Below are 20,317 nucleotides of genomic sequence, written 5' to 3' on the forward strand. Positions count from 1 at the left end.
ATGTAGCTGCCCTACAAATCGTCTCCGGAGAAACTCTGCAATATGCCGCCCAGGAAGTAGCCACTGCCCTAGTAGAATGAGCCCTGACGTCTTCTGGAATCGCCAAATGTTGCGTAGAATATGCCTTTTTAATGGCCCTCACCAACCAGGTCGCAATAGTGCGTGAGGAAGCTGGCATTCCGCGTCTAGTTCCATGAGGAATAACAAAGAGAGAGTCCGTTTTCCTAACAGAGGTTGTAGCTGACAGGTAGTTGGTGATGGTGGATTTAATGTCCAGCGGATGAGGATATCCCTGATCATCAGTGAAGGATGGAAGGACAATATCTTGGTTATAGTGAAAGGAAGAAGCCACTTTGGGTATAAAACGATCTGAGGGTCTAAGAACTACCCTGTCTGGAAAGAAAACCAGATAAGGCTCCGAAATAACCAAGGCTTGAATTTCCGACACTCTTTTGGCTGATGTTATGGCAATTAGAAAGGCAAGCTTCAAGGTCAGGTCCCATAGTGAAATAGATTCCACAGGAATAAATGGTGGACTAGAAAAAGCGTGGAGAACTACCGATAGATCCCATGTCGGAAACATAGGCTTCCTAGGAGGCTTTATCTTCAGACTAGCCTTAAGAAATTGGATGACCAGGGGATGAAAAGCCCATTTTGTGCCTGTTTTAGCCGAGAGAGCCGAAACCTGCACCTTGAGGGTGCTTGAACTGAGGCCTTTGCTAATCCCTGACTGAAGAAACTCCAGGATTTGAGGTGGTCCCGGAGCAAGAGGGTTCCAACCTCTTTCTTGGGCCATAAGGCAGAACTTTTCCCAAATTCTAGAATAGATGGAATTCGTGGAAACTTTCCTAGCCTGCATTAAAGTAGAAATGACCTCCTGGGAGCAGCCTTGCGCCTTCAACCTAGACCTTTCAACTTCCAGGCCATCAAATGTAACCTCTCGGGAGCAGGATGAAGAAACTGCCCCTGTGAGAGAAGGTTTGGTTCTAGTGGCAGAGCAATTGGTGGCTGGACACTGAGTTGAAGAAGAGTCGTAAACCACGGCCTCCTCGGCCAGAACGGAATTATTGCGATCACTGTTACTGAAGACCTCCGAAGTCTGGACAGGAACCTCGCAATTAGAGGAGTAGGTGGGAATATATACCCCAACTTGAAGCTCCATTGATGTGTCAGGCAGTCTATTCCTTCGGCTGACGGAAACGGATTCCTCGACAGGAACCTGCGACATTTGGTGTTCAAGGGAGTAGCTGCTAGATCTATCTCCGGTGTCCCCCAGGTTCCCGTCAGGAAAGAAAAAATTTGAGGACTCAAAGACCACTCGTTGTTGGACAACGGCTTCCGACTCAGATAGTCGGCCAATGCATTCTGTGTTGCTGGAACATACACTGCTCTCAAGTCTGCTAGGTGAACTTGGGCCCATTCCAAAATGGGACGAACTTCTTCCATCAAGGTGACACTTCTTGTACCTCCTTGTCTCTGCACATAAGATACTGCCACCTTGTTGTCCATCCTGATAAGCACGCTCTTCCCTGAAAGCAGAGATGTGAATGCCGTTAGGGCATGGAAGGCTGCCCTGAGTTCCAGAATATTGGAAACTACCCCTAAGGCTTGGAACTGCCACTGGCCCTGGACTGCTAGATCCTGGTAGTGTCCTCCCCAGCCGCTCTGGCAGGCGTCCGAAGTCACCACTTCTGGGTCTGGAGGGACTATTGGCTTGAATCTCTCTAAATTGCTCTGGTGTGTCCACCACCATACTGACCGTTTCACCGGCTTGGAAATGACAATGGTCTGATGCATGGACACTCCATTCCACTGCCTGAGAAAGGAGATTTGTAGGATCCTCATGTGCCATTGGGACCATTGCACCATGGGTATGGTGGCCGACATGGATCCCAGCACGCTTAGACAGGCCCTGGCTGAAAGATGACTTGCTGACAGCAGTCTCCGCATCTTTTGAATTAGGAGCTGAATCTTTGCCTGTGGTAACTGAACTCTGTTCTGTTTGGTGTCCAGATGTGCCCCTAGAAACACCATCTTCTGTGTAGGTTGTAAACTGCTTTTTTCGAAGTTGACGATCCACCCGAAGTTGTGGAGAGTTGAAAGAAGAATTTCCCGATGCTGAAGTAATAGCTCTTGACTTTTGCTAACAGCAGGATGTCGTCTAAATAATGGTGAATCCGAAGACCTTTCCCCCTCAGGAACGCTACTAACGGTAGAAGAGTTTTGGTAAAAGTCCTGGGAGCCGACGAAATGCCGAATGGAAGGCATCGAAACTGGAAATGGGAATGATTGATGGAGAACCGAAGAAATTTCTGAAAGGCCGGATGTATTGGGATGTGAAGATAGGCGTCCGACAAATCTACGGACAGCATCCAATCGCTCAGATTTATTGCCAGAAGTATGGACTGGAGACTCTCCATTTTGAAGGCTTCTATTTTGATGTTCTTGTTGAGCTTTTTGAGATCCAGTACTGGACGAAAAATTTCCTGTTCTCTTCCTTACCAAAAATAACGGGGAGTAGAAACCTCTCCCTCTTTGTGTTGATGGAACCTCTACAATAGCCCCCTTCTGTTTTAAATCCGCTACATATTCTATCAGGAGGCTTTTCCTGAATAGTGTGGAAGGCAGTCTGGTAGGCTGAAAGTGGTTGCCTGGAAACCCGTTGATGAATTCCCACTTGTGCCCATACCTGATTGTGGACAGTGCCCAATTGTCCTGTATATGTGCTGTCCAGATCTGAATAAACCCTCTTAGCCTGGCGCCCACCTGGGCTGGGTGAGCGGGCAAACTTTCAAAAGGATTTTGGATGCTCCCCTGCGGGCGTAGCCTTGGTCTTTTGCATTCTCAGAAAAGAAGGCTTGGTATTCTTCCAATCCCTCCTGAATTCTCTGCCGGGACGATAGGATCTGGACTCTCTATACTTGTCCGGAAGATTTCGCCTGAAAGAAGGCCCTTTGTGAGCTTTGGGTCTTCTGTCGGAGGGAATCAGGCCAGATTTCCCTCCTGTGACCTTGGAAATAGCCGAATCCAGTTTGGCTCCAAAGAGACTAGAACCATCGTAAGGGATCTTACACCAATTTATTTTAGAGGCTGTATCGGCCATCCATGGCTTCAGCCATAGGGCCCTTCTAGCTGTTACCGATGCCAACATTGTTCTGGCCGAGGATCTTATGATGTCCACTGAGGCCTCTGCTACAAAGTCGCCTGCCAATCTGATCTCTTGCAAGGAAGAGACTAATTTCTCCATTTCTGCACCTTCTAGCAGATCCTTCTCCAATTTAGTAGCCCATCCAGAAATAGCTCTTGCCACTGCCGCTGTAGTAATAGCCGGTCTGCAGGAGCCCCCTGCCATGGAATACGCTTTCTTTAACTCCAAGTCCATTTTACGGTCCAATACGTCTTTAAAAGAGACCGCATCTTCAATGGGTAAAGTGACATGACGGGCCAGGCGCATCAGGGAGGAATCCACTATGGGAGCATTAATCAGAGGTTTAACCTTTGATTCGTCCAGCGGATACATCTTCGCTAATCTGTTCGCTATGCTGGGTCGCTTGTCTGATTCCCACTCATCTTTAATAAGATCTCCGAGTTCCTCAATAAATGGGAAGGACTCTGGTCGTCTTTTTAAATTGGGAAAGTACTTGCGGGTCTTCTGAGGTTCTGGAATAATATCCTCCCAGCCGATAGCCTCCTTGACCGATTTTGCAAATGGTTCCACCAAAGAAAAATCAAATCCTGCAGACATCTCCTGGTCGTCATTATCTGAGGATGATTCTGAGGCTTGGGAATGATATGTGTGCGCCGTGGATGTGCTAGGGCCTGCCACCTCCATAGCAGGTGCTGTTGCCAAAATAGATTCACGCACTGATTCCCTTATGAGGTCAGTCGTAATTCTGGCGTCTGCTTCCTTCTCTTTAGTTGCTTCATTGAAGCAAGAGCGACAGGCAAGCTTCTCCGGAAGGGCCGGTGCGCCACATATCCAGCAGGCGTTAGCTGCGGGTCTGGTGCGATGGCTGTGATGAGAGGAAGGAGACCTGTGATCCGAGCGGCTATGCCGAGTGCGACCGTGGTGGGAGCGACCATGTCTCTGACGAGATGAGGACCTGGAGCGACTTCTGTGCGATCTCCTACTGGAAGTGCGACTTGAGCCTCTTCCATGCCTGGAACTTGCTCCCCTTGATCTGGTAGGGCTGCAAGAAAAGCAGCATCTTTAGCAGTCGGCACTCTTTTTCCCCTTCAATACTCACCTACGACTTGTAGAGCCTCTTACCTTTCCAGCTGTCGATGGTCTGCGTGGGCAGTGGACTCCATGAAAAAAGGTAGACAGAGTAGGCTGAAGGAAGAAGAAAAGAATTTTCCTTGCGATACCGATAATAAACAAATAATTAAAAAACATACATTTTTTTTTTTTTTTTTAAGAATTTTTTTTTTTTTTTTTTTGAAAACCTGTCCCTTTAAAATTTTTAGCATCTGCAAAACAGGAGGAGTATATACACACAAAGAACTATGCAGCCACAGTAGAAAAATAAGGAAAATTCTTACCTTATCCAGCTGATAACCGAAATACAGGGCAGTAATTTGCAAACAGCAGCATGCAGAAGCATACAGCTGTGATTTTAAAAACGGCGCCATAACGGCGCCGAATGACGCTCCGCGCATGCGCAGAACGGCTCGAGGATGCCGGCGCCATCTTGGAAGAGGGAAAAACCCTCTCTTCGGAAAGAAAAAACAACCAGATGCCAACAGACATGCGCAGAGCGGCGAGGACACTAGCGGCGGCCATGACAGCTGTCCCGGAGGACAGCAAGACCCAGCCACTCCTGCAAGAAAAGTAAGATAGGAGAATGTACTTTAAGCAGACAAACGAACAGGATATATAAAAAGGGAGCCCACTGCATAATAAAGGCTTATTTAAAGCCTATAAAAAAATCCATGAGAAGTCCCCTGAGACCACCAGAACGGGGATTCCCTCCATAGAGCTCATTTAGAGACTGTACAGGAGGGACTTCCAAACAGGAGAGGCTTGAACCTGCTGGGGTGAGGCGGTAAGAGGCTTATTCATCTGTAGGTATCTTTGAAACTCGAACGCTCCAACCTGTCAGGTGAGGATAAAAAAGAGAATGCAGCGGGAGGTCTCCCCTTCAAATTTATAGTTAACCAATCCTGTCAGGTTGTGGGGGCGGAGTCACAACCCAGTGTGTGCTGCCATGAAGGCGTCAGGAAACTAAATTTCACTTGTGCCTAGGCAAGAATCCAGGAAGAAGGGGGAGAAATTCCCTTGAAAAAGGATTGGAAAAAATGTAAAAAGTGATTTTATGAGAGGAGGAGGAAGAGGGGTTGACATGATGGAAAATGGATAATAAAAAAATAAATAATAAAAAGGGAAATATAAGGGAGGCAAAGTCAAATAAAACAGTTCATTTTTTTGTTTAATTATTATTTATTGACCTGGAATGTCTCTTTAACTCCTCTGATGTTCCTCAAACAACCGGCATCCATTTATATATATATATATATATATATATATATATATATATATATATATATATATAAAATATAATTAGTTAGTTAAAAAGACACAAGTCCATCCAGTTCAACCCAAATTTTTTTTTTAAATCATACAATCCCATGTACAGAATCCTTCACCCACAGTTGACCCAGAGTAAGGCGAAAAACCAAAGCATGATCCAATTTGCTACTGCAGTGGAAACAATTCCTTCCTGATCCCCCGGAAATCAGATATTCCCTGGATCAACTTTACCTATAAATGTCAGTAGCCAGTTATATTATAATTAAAAATATAACATGAATTATTATTAATAATAATAATAATACATAATTAATAATAATTATAAATAATAATAAATATTAATATTATTAATAAATAATTAATAATAATAATTAATAAATAAATATTGGGGGACACCAACTACTTGGCCACATAGTTTAAAAAAAAGAAGAATTTATAGACAGGCAACATCTAGGGACACAACTGTAATTATTTTTGGCAACAAACATACACTACGGGTCAGTGTTGGGAAAGGACAGCGGCACCCCCCAATGACATGCCATGGTATGTGCAAAGTCCGGTATCCATGGTCTCCTGGGGTGAGAAACAAAATGCGATTCTTGCCTAGGCAAGAACCCAGGAAGTAGGGGGAGAAATTTCTTTGAAAAAGGTTAAAAAAAAAAAAATGTAAAAGTGATTTTAAGAGAGAAGGAGGAAAAGGAGTTGGCATGATGGGGAGTGAATAGTAAAAAAATAAACAATAAAAAAAAAAGGAATTATAAGGCAGGCAATATCACAGCTCCAATTTTTTTTATATATATTTTCTAATTATTATTTTATTGGCCTGGAATGTCTCTTTAACTCCTCTGATGTTCCTCGAATAACTGGCAGCCCCCGTCGATGCCTTCTTTTTTGTTTTTATTTTTTTATATTCCGTAAGCTCCATCATTATAATTAAATAAAATAATCAATAATTATAATAATAATAAATAAATAAATAATGGTGGGACACCATCAGTACCTGGCCACATAATATAAAAAAAAACAAAAAAAAAAAAACCAACTAATTTTAGACAGGCAACATCTAATGACGCAACTCTAATTTTTTGTAATTATTGTTTTTGGCAACAAAAATACACCATGGTTCAGTGCTGGGAAGGGACAGCGGCATCTCCCCCCATCCCAATGAGACGCCATGGTATGTACAAAGTAAAAAACAAAAAAAACGAAATATGATTCTTGCCTAGGCAAGAACCCAGGAAGTAGGGGGAGAAATTTCTTTAAAAAAAGGTTAAAAAAATTAAAAAGGGATTTTAAGAGAGAAGGAGGAAAAGGGGTTGGCATGATGGAGAGTGACTAATAAAACAAAAAAAAAAAAAAAAAAACAATAAAAAGGAAATTGGAGGAAAAGGGGTTGGCATGATGGAGAGTGACTAATAAAAAAAAAATAAACAATAAAAAAAGGAAATTATAAGGCAGGCAACGTCAGATAAAACAGCTCCAATTTTTTAAATATTTTTTAATTATTATTTTATTGGCCTGGAATGTCTCTTTAACTCCTCTGATGGAAAAAAAAAATGGCAGCTCCTGCAGACGCCTTCATTTTTTTTTTTTTTTATATTCCGTAAGCGCTATCATTGGCTATGCACGTTTTTTTTTTTTTTTTACTGCTACCTTGTCAGCAATGTGCAAAACAGCATCAGCACACAGCTAAGCACTTCAACGCCGCCAGAGCGTACAATCCATATGGCCTCTTTGAAAATGTAATTGGATAATATAGAGCGGCACGCCGTTTGCGCCGCCTCGTAGCTGTTGTTTACAGCAACCCGTACACAATGCAAGATGAGAAACGATGAAACGCCAAACACGGGCAACGGCAATCTGATGTGAACTCGGCACATAATAAGACAGGGAGTCTTGTAATCTGGATATGTCTTATTGTTAAGGCAGGCCTTTTATTTTTATTTTTTTTTTATTTCTTTTTTTTTTTTTTTGGCTTGCAAATTTTTTTTTTTTTTTGTGCTCTTCAAGGACTAATGGGGCTGTTCCACCTTAATAGGAGGCGTGCCCTAAAGCTCTATTACAGAAGCTGGCAGGCTGACAAGAGCTGTTGCTCCAGTGCCCTTTCCCTCCCTCCCCGGTGCTCACACTCCCTCTCCAGTGCTTCCCTCCTCCCAGAGTAGACTCTAGCCAGCTGCACAGTACAGGCAGCTCTGTAACCAACAAGCAGCAGCCAAGGCAAGTGTGGCTCTTCCACCAAAGAGGTCTTCCAAAAAAAAAAAAAAAATGAGAAAAAAAAAGAAAAAAAAAAAGGGGGTCAAGAATCGGAGCCCACATCCGAGGAGGGGGCGCTACGGGAGGGCCGACGACGGCAAGGCCCCTGCAGGACCATTCTACACCAGGATGCATCCTCCGGCATCGCGTGAAGATCTTCGAACCCAACAACCACCAACGCGCCAGGAGACCAACTGGGTTTTGCTCCAAGCGGTTGCCCATCGCTTTTTCCATCGACGTGCGCTGGGGGGGGGGGGGGGGTAGTGGGGTGGGTGGGTATGTGGGGGGGGGGGGAGGTGGGGAGAGCATGAGATTTTTTTTTTTTTGGCCACATAAGGAAGGAGCCCAGGGCTGCACCGAATCTGTGGGTTTCCCATGGGATTTAGGGGAGGGGACACAGCAAAGACCAATTTGCAAGAACAATAAGACCTTCCTCAGCCTGGTGGAGGGGAAAAAGGGAGGAGGTGGGGGGATGGGGTGGAGGATTATCTCACCCCCCCCTCCCTTCCCCCCACCACCACCACAACCACCACCACCACCATCAACTTTCTGCATTATCCATTGAAAAGAGACCTCATTGAGATGGATTCCTGGGGTTGCATATCGGGGGGGGGGGGGGCGCTCATCAATGGATTATGAATTGCGCCGATCCACTTTGCTCCACCCGTCTTTTAAAAAACGACCTACAAACTCGCAGGTCGCCCATGCAGGTAGGTGCAGCACCCTGATATGTTGGCAAGAATGACACAGGAGAGAAGGCGTTGAATTAACCCGCCATGTTCTGGATTTCAAATCCCTGTGTCAATAAATCACTTCTATTGTCTACTATGTAAATTATTTGGCAGCTCTTCAAAGAAGTCTAACCACCCCCTTTTTACATTTCTTGGCATTATTTTGCTCCCTAATTCGAATTTTATCTTATTTTATTTTTCAGATTTTCTATTTTTTTGCAGAATATTTTTTTTTTTTATGTGTATAATTAATTTTATAATATAATTACATTTTTACACTTTTTTTTTAACAATTCCTTTTATTTATTTTTAAAGTATTTTAGTATTTCTCACTTATTTTATTTATTTTATTCAGATCCCCCCCCCCCCCCCCCCCACACACACATGATTATATAGGTCTATTTTGCAGTATTTCTCTATTTGTTGCTTGGTATAATAAAAATTTTAAATGTAAGCAATTCCTTTTTTTTTTTTTTTTTTTTTTTTTACAATGGATTGTAGTGTTTCTCGCTTTCATATTTTATTTTATTCTGTTTTTCAGATTTTTTCCCCCCCACAAGATTAAATAGATCAAATTTTTTTAATGTTTGGTATCATTTCATTTTTACACATTTTTTTTTAAAGCATTTTAGTGATTCTCGCTTTAATATTTTATTAAATTTTTTTCTGTTTTTCAGATTTTTTTCCCCCCACAAGATTAGATCTATATTGCAGATTTTTTTTATGTTTGGTATCATTTCATTTTTACACATTTTCTTTCCAAAGCATTTTAGTGTTTCTTGCTTTCATATTTTATTTTTACAATTTTTGTTAAACAATTCTTTTTAGTTTTTCCAAAGCATTTTAGTGTTTCTCGCTTTCAGATATCATTTTATTCACTTTTTTAGGTTTTTCTCCCCCATGTGATTATATAGATCTATTTTGCAGAATTCATTTTTTTATGTTTGGTATCATTTCATTTTTACAATTTCTTTTAAACAATTCCTTTTAGTTTTTCCCAAAGCATTTTAGTGTTTCTCGCTTTCAGATTTTATTTTATTCAGTTTTTTAGGTTTTTCTCCCCCACATGATTATATAGATAGACCTATTTTGCAGAATTCATTTTTTTATGTTTGGTATCATTTCATTTTTACACATTTTTTTTCTTTTTAACAATTCCTTTTTTTTTCCTAAAGCAATTTAGTGTTTTCCCAGATTTCATCTTTTAATTCATTATGTTTTTTAGATTCCCCCCCCCCCCCCCCTCATGATTATATATACAATTCTTTTTATTTTTTTCCAAAGCATTTTAGCGTTTCTCGCTTTCATATTTTATTTTTTATGTTTTTATGACCCCCCCCTCCCCCCACATGATTATATAGATCTGTTTTGCAGATTTTATTTTTTTATGTTTGGTATCATTTCATTTTTACACATTTTCTTTTAACAATTCCTTTTTTTTTCCAAAGCATTTTAGTGTTTTCCCAGATTTAATCTTTGAATTCATTCTGTTTTTAGATTTTTTTTTCTCCCCCACATGATTATATATATCTATTTTGCAAAATCCATTTTTGTTTATGTTTGGAATCATGTCATTTTTACAATTTAAAAAAAAAAATTCTAAAGCATTTTAGTGTTTCTCACTTTTATATTTTATTTTTTTTCAGTTTTTCAGACCCCACCCTACATGGCTATTTAGGCCTATTTTGCAGAATTTCTTTTTTATATTTGGTATCCTTTAAATTTTCCATATTTTCTTAACAGTTCCTTTCATTTTTTTCCCCCAAAGCATTTTAATGTTTCTCGCTTTCATTATTTCATTTTTTTTGTTTGCTTTTTATATGTTGTGCATTTTCTTTTTTATGTGCATTTTTTTTTTACAATAAATAAGCATGTGTTAGCAAATTTTCCATGCCCTTCTGTCATAATATATCAATGCGTCCTTAACGTTTACTATTATGCCACGATTTTTGTGTTTAATGCATTTAATGGAAATATGTTTGGGGGGGGAAACACTAATTAGCTACTATTATATATATATATATATATATATATATAAAATTGCAAACAATTTCATCCATTTTATTTGGATATGACATCCATTTATTTTGAATTTACTGTTTTTATTTTGTATAAGTGCATTGAGGGAAAAACTGTGGGAACTAAAAAAAAAAAAAAAGAAGAAGACCTGATTTTTTTTAAAATTTATTTTTGTACCTAAAGCTTATATTGAACTATAAACAACAGCCGGTCGTCAGGGACAGCAAGCTGGCAAGCCCTGCAGAATTAATAGAAGGCCTTCAAAAAAAGTGGCATTCTCACTGCAATTTTGAAATTTTGGCTTTACGGCAACCCATGGGGGCAACTGGAGTCCAAAATATTTTCCATTCAAATTTTTTTTTATTTTTTTTTTATTTTTGGCAGAATCTGTTTTTGTTTAACTGGCTGTCAGAATTCTCTTACTTTCCCATACATAACCAAGCCGTATAATTTATATGGAAAACTCCACTGTGATCCAAGGATTCGAAAAGTTATGTAAGGCGGGGTCAAACCCAAATCACCACTGATTGTTTAATAAAATATTCTCACAGCTGTCCCCAGTTATCCCTTTAATTAAATTGATTGAACTAGAGGGGCATTACCTTTTTAGCACTGACATGTTGCATATTTGATCACTTTGTGTATTGAAGAAACAAAGACACACAAACCTTAGGTGTTATTTGTCTTTTTTTTTTTTTTTTTTTGTGTATATCAGGGCCTAAAAAAAAAAAAAAAAAAAAAAACTGGCAAAAATATGCAAAAAATCCAATAATGAAAAAGGGAGGGGATTTTTTTTTTTTTTCCAAAGAACTTCCGAGCGTTAGAAAAATTAACCTCTTGCATTCTGGAATGAAATAGTGGCTGATTAACTACATAACAGCCTTAAAAAAAAATATATATATATATATATATATATATATATATATATATATATATATATATATATATATATTATTTTATGCCTGCTAAACATGTTACAGAAATATTACGATTTTCACACTTTTTTTTTCTTGTTTGATACTAAATGAATGAAAGAAAAAATAAAAATGCCAAAATAGGTGATATTTAATATTTGTCTGAAAAAGGAAAGAAACAGGATTCCTAAAAAAAAAAAAAAAAAATAAGAAAAAAAATGATTAAAATAAAAATATAAAAAGCTGAAACCGTTTACCAAATCAAAATTTTACAATAAATTTCAGATAAATTTTAAATACATTTTACAATAAAGTATTTCAGATCTCTAACTTTCACAGTCTTTTTTTTTTTTGTCCCCTCATCACAATGCCATTGATTATCAGTTGGTAATACAAAACAAACACCATTTTGTAATTGTGGGATTTGTAATTCTAAAAAAGAAAATTTACATTTAAATCGGTTTTGTTGCCATGTAACCAAAAACATTTAGACTGCTTGGTATAGCCGTTTGCATCTACTGGAGATATTATATTGTATGCCATTAGTGCAACTGTAGCTTTGGCTTTTAAATAAAAAAATTAAAAAAAAAAGCATTTGCATCACAGTAGGCTGTAACTTTATTTTGATGCTAGTAGATACATTTAAACAATTCAGTGAAACCGGAGAATATTTTATTTAATTATTTCTTCCCAGATGCAGACAGAAATGTTTAATAAACAGAAGGACAATGAACTTTCTGGACTCCTTTCCCTGGTTCACAGAAAATTCATAGGTTTGCAATCAAATGTAGATGTGCATGCAATTTATCTTCCTGTGCAAATTTTATATTGGCATTAAAAAAAATACTTTTCCACAGTTTATTTCTTTCCATAGCCTCATACTTAACAAGATTCCACTACGAAGTAAAAAAAATATAAATAATAAATTGTAAAAAAAAAAAAAAAAAAAACATGCTTATTAAATACCATGCTTTTTTTAAATATTTTTTTATTTTATTTTAATTTTTTTAATATTATTCTCTTTCTATAGCACTATACGTAACACAATTCCACTACGAAGTAAATAAAATATAAATAACAACAATAAAATGTAAAAATGCTTCTTACAGATATTACTATGATTTTTTAAAATAAACTTTTTTTAAATGCATGTATTATTCTCTTTCTATAGCATTATACTTAGCAAGCTTCCTCTAAAAGTAATTAAAATATAAATAATAAAATAACAAGAATAAAATGTATAAAAAAAAAAAAAAAAACACGCTTATTACAGATATTACTATGATTTTTTTTTAATATTTTTTTTTTCAATGCATGTATTATTCTCTTTCTATGGCATTATGCTTAACAAGCTTCCTCTAAAAGTAAATAAAATATAAATAATAAAATAACAATAATAAATTGTAAAAAGTAAAAAAAAAACCCACGCTTATTACAGATATTACTATGATTTTTTTTTATCAAATTTTTTTTAAAATGCATGTATTATTCTCTTTCTATAGCATTGAACTTAACTAGATTCCACTATGAAGTAAATAAAACATAAATAATAAAATAACAATAATACAATTTAAAAAAACCTACGCTTATTACAGATGGTACTATGATTTATTTATTTTTTTAATAAAATTTTTTAAAATGCATGTATTATTAGTTAACTTAATTTAACAAGGTCCATTTTTTTGTTTAAATGATATATAGATTGTTTTTTTTTTTTTTATTAGTAATCAGGTTTGCTGTACTGTAAAAAAAAAATATATATATATATATACATATATATATATATATATATATATATATATATATATATATATATATATATATATATTGTTTTTACAGCAAATATATAAAGAAAAATCAACACGCTTAAGGGATTTGTTTGAAGATAAAGCCATGTATAATTTTTCATAAATAATTTAAATATAATTCATATATTCTTTTAATTTTTATTTAAAAAATGTAAATAAATGTGTATTTTTTTTTCAAGTATGTTAATAAAAAAATAAAGTTTTATAAAATGTAAAAAAAAGTGTTATTGCCAAATGACTGCGCCTTTCTAATGTACCACAATAAATAGAGATATATAAATAAATAAAAAAAGACATGAATAGTGCTGTATTCGACTACATGTAGTCAAAGCCTTTGTTCACCAAAGACAGCTACTAGACTATTGTAAAGATTGATTACTATTATTAATAAAAATAATTGTCTGCATTGCAACTTTCATGCTGCCTGGATTGCCTAGAAATCTATGTATCCTCCTGTTAGGTATTCTGTTTCTTAAAACTTCTTTATATTCTCAAACAGAAGTGAATTGGCGGAGTGTCAGAAAAAATATATATAAAAAAAAAAAAAAAGCCTTAGGAAAGATTACACTAGTATATAAAAATATACTTTTTTTTTTTTTTTCTATCCCAGAAACTTGTGATTTGGCTGAAGTTAGATCTGCCCCAGATTTATGGATTCCCTTATTCCCAGCCCTGCGCTCCTTTAGATTCTGGGCTTATTTATAGATGTCATGGATATTTAAAGTTATTTTTTTAACATATCATTCCCACCCAGTTTAATGCATAGAGCCCTTTGATGCATGGAAAAAAAAAAAAAAAAAAAAAAAAAAAAAAAAAAAAGACAGCCTGTTCGCAATGGAGATAGGCCCACAGTAAAGCCACACATACACCTCTTTTGCACCTTTTTTTGGAACATTTTAATCTAAAATAGTGCTACATTTTAACTCTTTCAATGTTAATGAAGTCTATGCTAAGATATACCTGTTGATTACTATTTTTTTTTTTTTTTGCGTTTCTGAAAACTGAATTCTTGTCAACTCAGATGCAATAAAATTAATTTTAGTAAAAAAAAAAAAAAAAAAAAATTGGCGTGTGGTATTTAAAAAAAAATAAAAAATGTGATCTGACATCTGTGTTTGTGTGCAAATGCCATCTGTAATATATGTATGAAATATATATATATATATATATATATATATATATATTTTTTTTTTTTTCTTCTTTTTTTTTTACTTTAATTTAATAATACAATTTTGACTATTATTTTACTATTTTTTCTTTACTCTCTCTCTTTCTCTCTATATCTATATCTATATATAGATATATATACATTTAAAAAAAAAACACTTTTTTGTTGATTTTATGTATTCGTCAGTGTCAGTAGGTAGTGCTATTTTAAGCAACGGTGGTTATTTTGCATACATAGTTAGGTTAAAAAAAGACACAAGTCCATCTAGTTCAACCAAAAAATAAATAAATAAATAAATAAAACATACTGGTTTTGATGTCAGAAACAAATATTTAAAAAGGAAGTAATTATTTAAATTTTTAATAAAATAAATAAATAAACGAAGTAAGTTTTTTTTTTTTATTAACTATATATATATATATATATATATATATATATATATATATATATATATATATATATATATATATATATAAAATAGCATTTTTTTATGACACCTTATTATTTCTGAACTGTTTGCAAACACATTTGCAGAAATTGTAGCACTCTTTAGACACTCGTGTATCTAATATCATCGGGTACTGTAAAACATGAAATAAATTATAATGTATATTAAAAAAAAAAAAAAAAAGAAATGCATACACAGGCAATATAACACATCTTATAACAGAGCTCAACAAAGCCTTGGCCGCTGGACAAAGTTGGATTTGCTTCAAAGTAGATGCGATGTGTCAGCAGCACACATTGGACCTTCCCATCTTCCCAATCTCTGCATTGTCAGTTAAATTAGACACAAGTGTGGTATCGCTTTTCAAAAAAAAAGTTCCAAAGTCCAGAAGGATAACCGAGTGAATAATTGACTGTTCTCTGTGAAAAGTAATGGGTCCTGCCCAGGATCACCAAACTTTTGTCCTACAGATATTCTCTGAAGAACAATGTGATGTCAACAGCAATGCTTGAGGGAAGGCAGAAACAAGGTTTTTAAAAAAAAAAAAAAAAATTTGGTTATATTTAAGGGTAGATGTCATTAAAAATGTCCGGATTTCCTATAAAATCCCGTACATCCTAGACGATCGATTCCCTAAATAAACCTACGTGTACTAGTATAAGATGGATGGATAACTAGATGGACTGACCAATGGACAGATGGACGGACAGAAGATGTGATATAGATATGGTAGGCAGATGATACGATGGATAAAGTTTTTTTTTTTTTTTTTTTATTTTTCCCGTTAATTACCTTTTTACAAAAGGAAAACTTAACAGCTGTCATGTTACAACTGCCATAGAAACGGTACAAATACTATAGGAGTGGAAGCATGTTGACCTAGATCAATGTGAGATGGTTCTTTTTTTTTTTTTTTCTCATCAAATTTATTTATAACACATTTAAAATATTTAATAAATAATTAACAAAAAAAAAAAAAACTGTTATACATACATATATACATACCTATTTATATACATCTAAATAGGCAGACTTAAATAAAAGAATTATAAAAAAAATAGGCAGACTCAATTTAAAGCTTTTTTTTTTTTTTTAATTATTCTCTTTATTCCATAAATAAATAAATTGGCAGACTCAATTTAAAGCTTTTTTTTTTATTCTCTTTATTCCAAATAAAAAAAATGGGTAGACTCAATTTAAAGATTTATTTTTTATTTTATTTTTTTAGTTCATTATTCTCTTTATTCCCCCCCCCCCCCCCCCCAAAAAAAAAAAATTTAAATGGGCAGACTCAATTTAAAGCTTTTTTTTTTAAATTATTCTCTTTATTCCAAAAAAAAATAAAAAATGGGTAGACTCAATTTAAAGCTTTTTTTTTCATTATTCTCTTTATTCCCCCCAAAAATAAAAATAAAATAAAATGGGCAGACTCAATTTAAAGCTTTTTTTTTTCATTATTGTCTTTAATTTCCATTTTCAAAAGGAAAACTTAACAGTTGCCATGTTACAACTGCCATAGAAAATACTATAGGAGTGGAAGCATGTTGACCTAGATCAATGTGAGATGGTTAGATTTTTTTTTTCCCCCTCATCAAATTTATTTATAACACATTTAAAATATTTTAAAAATAATCAATGAATAATTACCAAAAAATTAATAAATCTAGGTAGTTGCAGTACCCTATCCAGACAACTGGTATGCATTCATACATACATTTTACATAAAATAAATAAATAAAAATAGGCAGACTCATTTTAAAGTGTTTTTTTTTTTTTTTCATTTTTCCCTTTCATTTTCTTTTACAAAAAGAAAACTTAACAGCTGTCATGTTACAACTGCCATAGCAACAGTACAATAGGAGTGGAAGCATGTTAACCTAGATCAATGTGAGATGGTTCCATTTTTTTTTTTTTTACATTTATTTTCTCATTAAATTTATTTATAAAAAAAAGTAATATATTTAATAAATAATGAATATTTACCAAAAAATGCATAAATCTAAGTAATTGCAGTTTTATATAAGATAATATACATGCATACATTTATATGAGGGGAATTCCGTGCTTTTTTATATTATATATTATATTTATATATTTTTTTTTAATTTATAAAGTTAAAAAAAAAAGTGCAGAAACTTTTTGAAGAACCCTCGTATATACAATTAAAGAGGCAGACTGATTTTTATTTTTTATTTTTTTTTAATATATTTTTTTGCACATTAAGTCCAAAATTAAAACATTGCCAGCTCATCTCAGATAGCGAGGACACCTTTAATTCTCTTTAAAGCAAACATTTTTTTTTTTTTGAAACAATTTATTTTATTTCAACTTCAAAGTTTACATAAAAAAACACCTGTGCAGATATTATTGTTGCAGTTAACAAGCGCAGGCCCAGCCTTCTGCTTTTATTTGTCCAGAACACACTGAGAGGAGCACTCAGGAACTGCTTGCTTCCTGGAATCATTTAAATTAGACGTACAACTGTTTAAATCAGAGGTGAAGAGTGGGCGGGGCCGCTTGGCGGTTCTGCTTGCGGCACGCTGAGGCTTGCAGTTCCCTCGCTGCTGTCCTTGCACCTGGTCTACTGGTCGCAGCTAGTTCTTTTATTTATTTATTTATTTTTTAATATTTTTGTATTTATAAAAAAAATAATAATAATAAAAAAAAATCTTTTCATCCAGATTTGAGGAAAATATTCATTTAATATTTGCAGATTATGCTTGTCCTGTACAGATGAACAGAAAGCAACCTGGTCTACTGGTCGGTCGCAGACAGTTTTTTTTTTTTTTATATATATATTTTTGTATTTATATAAAAAATTTAAAAAATTATAAAAATCTTTTCATCCAGATCTGAAGAAAATATTAATTTAATATTTGCAGATTATGCTTGTCCTGTACAGATGAGTGGAAAGCAACCTGGTCTACTTTTCGGTCACAACCAGTTCTTTTTTTTTTTTTTTTTACATATATTTTTGTATTTGTATGAAAAAAAAAATTAATAAAAATCTTTTCATCCAGATCTGAGGAAAATGGAAAATATTAATTTAATATTTGCGGATTATGCTTGTCCTGTACAGATGAGTGGAGAGCAACCTGGTCTACTGGTCAGTCACAGCCAGTTCTATATATATATATATATATATATATATATATATATTTTTTTTTTTTTGTATTTATATAAAAAAAAATAATAATAATAATAATAAAAAAAATCTTTTCATCCAGATCTGAGGAAAATATTAATTTAATATTTGCGGATTATGCTTGTCCTGTACAGATGAGCGGAGAGCAACCTGGTCTACTGGTCAGTCACAGCCAGTTCTATATATATATATATATATATATATATATATATATATATATATATATATATATTTTTTTTTGTATTTATATAAAAAAAAAATAATAATAATAATAAAAAAAATCTTTTCATCCAGATCTGAGGAAAATATTAATTTAATATTTGCGGATTATGCTTGTCCTGTACAGATGAGCGGAGAGCAGCCGGGGCTTGCCGGCGAGGCGTGTTATTGGACGTTATTGAGTTATTATCTAATAACACCGCGCAAAGTGGCAGGCGACAATGTAACCTGTAGCAGCCAATTGAAAATCTTTATCTGTTAAGAGAAAAGGCTGACCCGATTGGTTGCTATGGGTTACGTCTCTCAAGTCTATTTGCTCGTGATCAAAATTGATTTATATAGCGCCATCGTCACCGTGGTGATGTAGTGTTAAAAAGAAAAGGTGAGTCATGCAGCTGCACAATGGAACAAGCAAATAAAAATAACATAGTAAAATATATACACCAAAATCAATATATATTGGAAGGGAGAGGCCTATACAAGCAAACTTATAGAACCATTATCCTCAGTTACTCAAGAAAATAATTAAAAAAAACAAAAAAAAATATTTTGAAATTTTTTTTTTTTCCACTTTGACTTAAAATGTTTTAAATGATCTTAAGACTTTCCCACGCCGACCGTTGAAATGCATATTATCTTTAGTTTATGCAATTGCTGTCATCTCCCCCACCCCCCACCCCCCATACCTTCATTTATTTATTTATTTTCCAGCAGAAATATTCGGATTGTTTTGGCCTTCAAATATTTTGGAATTTTTTATTTTTTTTCTGGACCTCCGACAATGAAATCCCTGAGTGTAATTTCCCTTATTATGACTAATTTCTAGACACTTTATCTGTCTGTTTGAACTTTTATAAACATGGATGACCAAGACTTTCAAAAAGCCTGCCCCAAACCCAATATCCGCTTCATGTCCTCCAATGCTGTGGCCTTGATTTTTTTTTTTTTTTTTTTACATGATAGCAAACTGAAAGTTTCCATATTATTTTTTTTTTTTTTTTGCATTACTAAATTATCCAGATCATATTTTTTTTTTTTTTTTAAGTGAAAACACAACTAGCATAATACTTTTTTGCATGATAGCAAACTGAAAAAGTTTCCATTTTAATTTTTATTTTTGCACCACTTATTATCCAGATCATTTTTTTTTTCTATTTTTTTTTTGTAAAGTAAAAACACCGCTAGCATAATACTTTTTTTGCATGATAGCAAACTGAAAAAGTTTCCATTTTAAATTTTTTTTTTTTTTGCATCACTAATTATCCAGATCATTTTTTTTTCTATTTTTTTTTTTAAACATAAAAACACCGCTAGCATACTCTCTTTGAATGATAGCAAACTGAAATACATTTTTTTGCATCACTAATCATCTAGAAAATTGTTTTTTCTTTTCTTTTTTTTTTTTTAAAGTAAAAAACACAACTAGCATAGTACTTTTTTTCATGATAGCAAACCGAAAAAGTTTCAGTTTTATATATATTTTTTTTTTTTTGCATCACTAATTATCCAGATCATTTATTTTTCACATAAAAACACTACTACTACTACTAATACTACTTTTTTTGCATGATAACAAACTGAAAAAGTTTCCATTTTAATTATTTTTTTTTTGCATCACTAATTATCCAGATCATTTTTTTTCTATTTTTTTTTTTTTTTTTTAAAGTAAAAACACTGCTAGCATACTACTTTTTTGCATGATAGCAAAATAAAAGTTTCCATTTTAATTTTTTTTTTGCATCACTAATTACCCAGATAATTATTTTTTATTTTAAAGTAAAAACACTGCTAGCATACTACTTTTTTGCATGACAGGAAGCTGAAAAAGTTTCCATTTTAATTTTTCTTTTTTGCATCACTAATTATCCAGATCATTTATTTTTTACTTTAAGTAAAAACACTGCTAGCATACTACTATTGATGCCCAGCCATCTCCTGAACCAGAAGGGTTTTATTTTATTTATTCTTAAGAGCTGGGAGCATTCTAATAAATACATGAACACAATTTCCTGACAAAAATATGTATTTTTTTGTTAAAAAAATTGCTAAAATTATATTTAAAAAAATATACTGTAACCCCGC

The 20,317-nt window shown here is 34.1% G+C and overlaps 1 long non-coding RNA gene across 1 annotated transcript in view; it reads left to right on the forward strand.

The window, feature by feature from the left end:
* Positions 1–8,071: 8,071 nt before the first annotated feature.
* Positions 8,072–20,317, forward strand: part of LOC143935092 (uncharacterized) — a 13,731-nt gene continuing 1,485 nt past the window's right edge. Inside the window, exon 1 of the long non-coding RNA XR_013263457.1 lies at positions 8,072–8,493. This is a non-coding gene — a long non-coding RNA (uncharacterized LOC143935092). The remainder of the gene's footprint in view (positions 8,494–20,317) is intronic.

This window comes from Lithobates pipiens, unplaced genomic scaffold, assembly GCF_037356315.1.
Source record: "Lithobates pipiens isolate NorthernLeopardFrog02 unplaced genomic scaffold, aLitPip1_a1.2 Scaffold_28, whole genome shotgun sequence".
Classification (NCBI taxonomy): domain Eukaryota; kingdom Metazoa; phylum Chordata; class Amphibia; order Anura; family Ranidae; genus Lithobates; species Lithobates pipiens.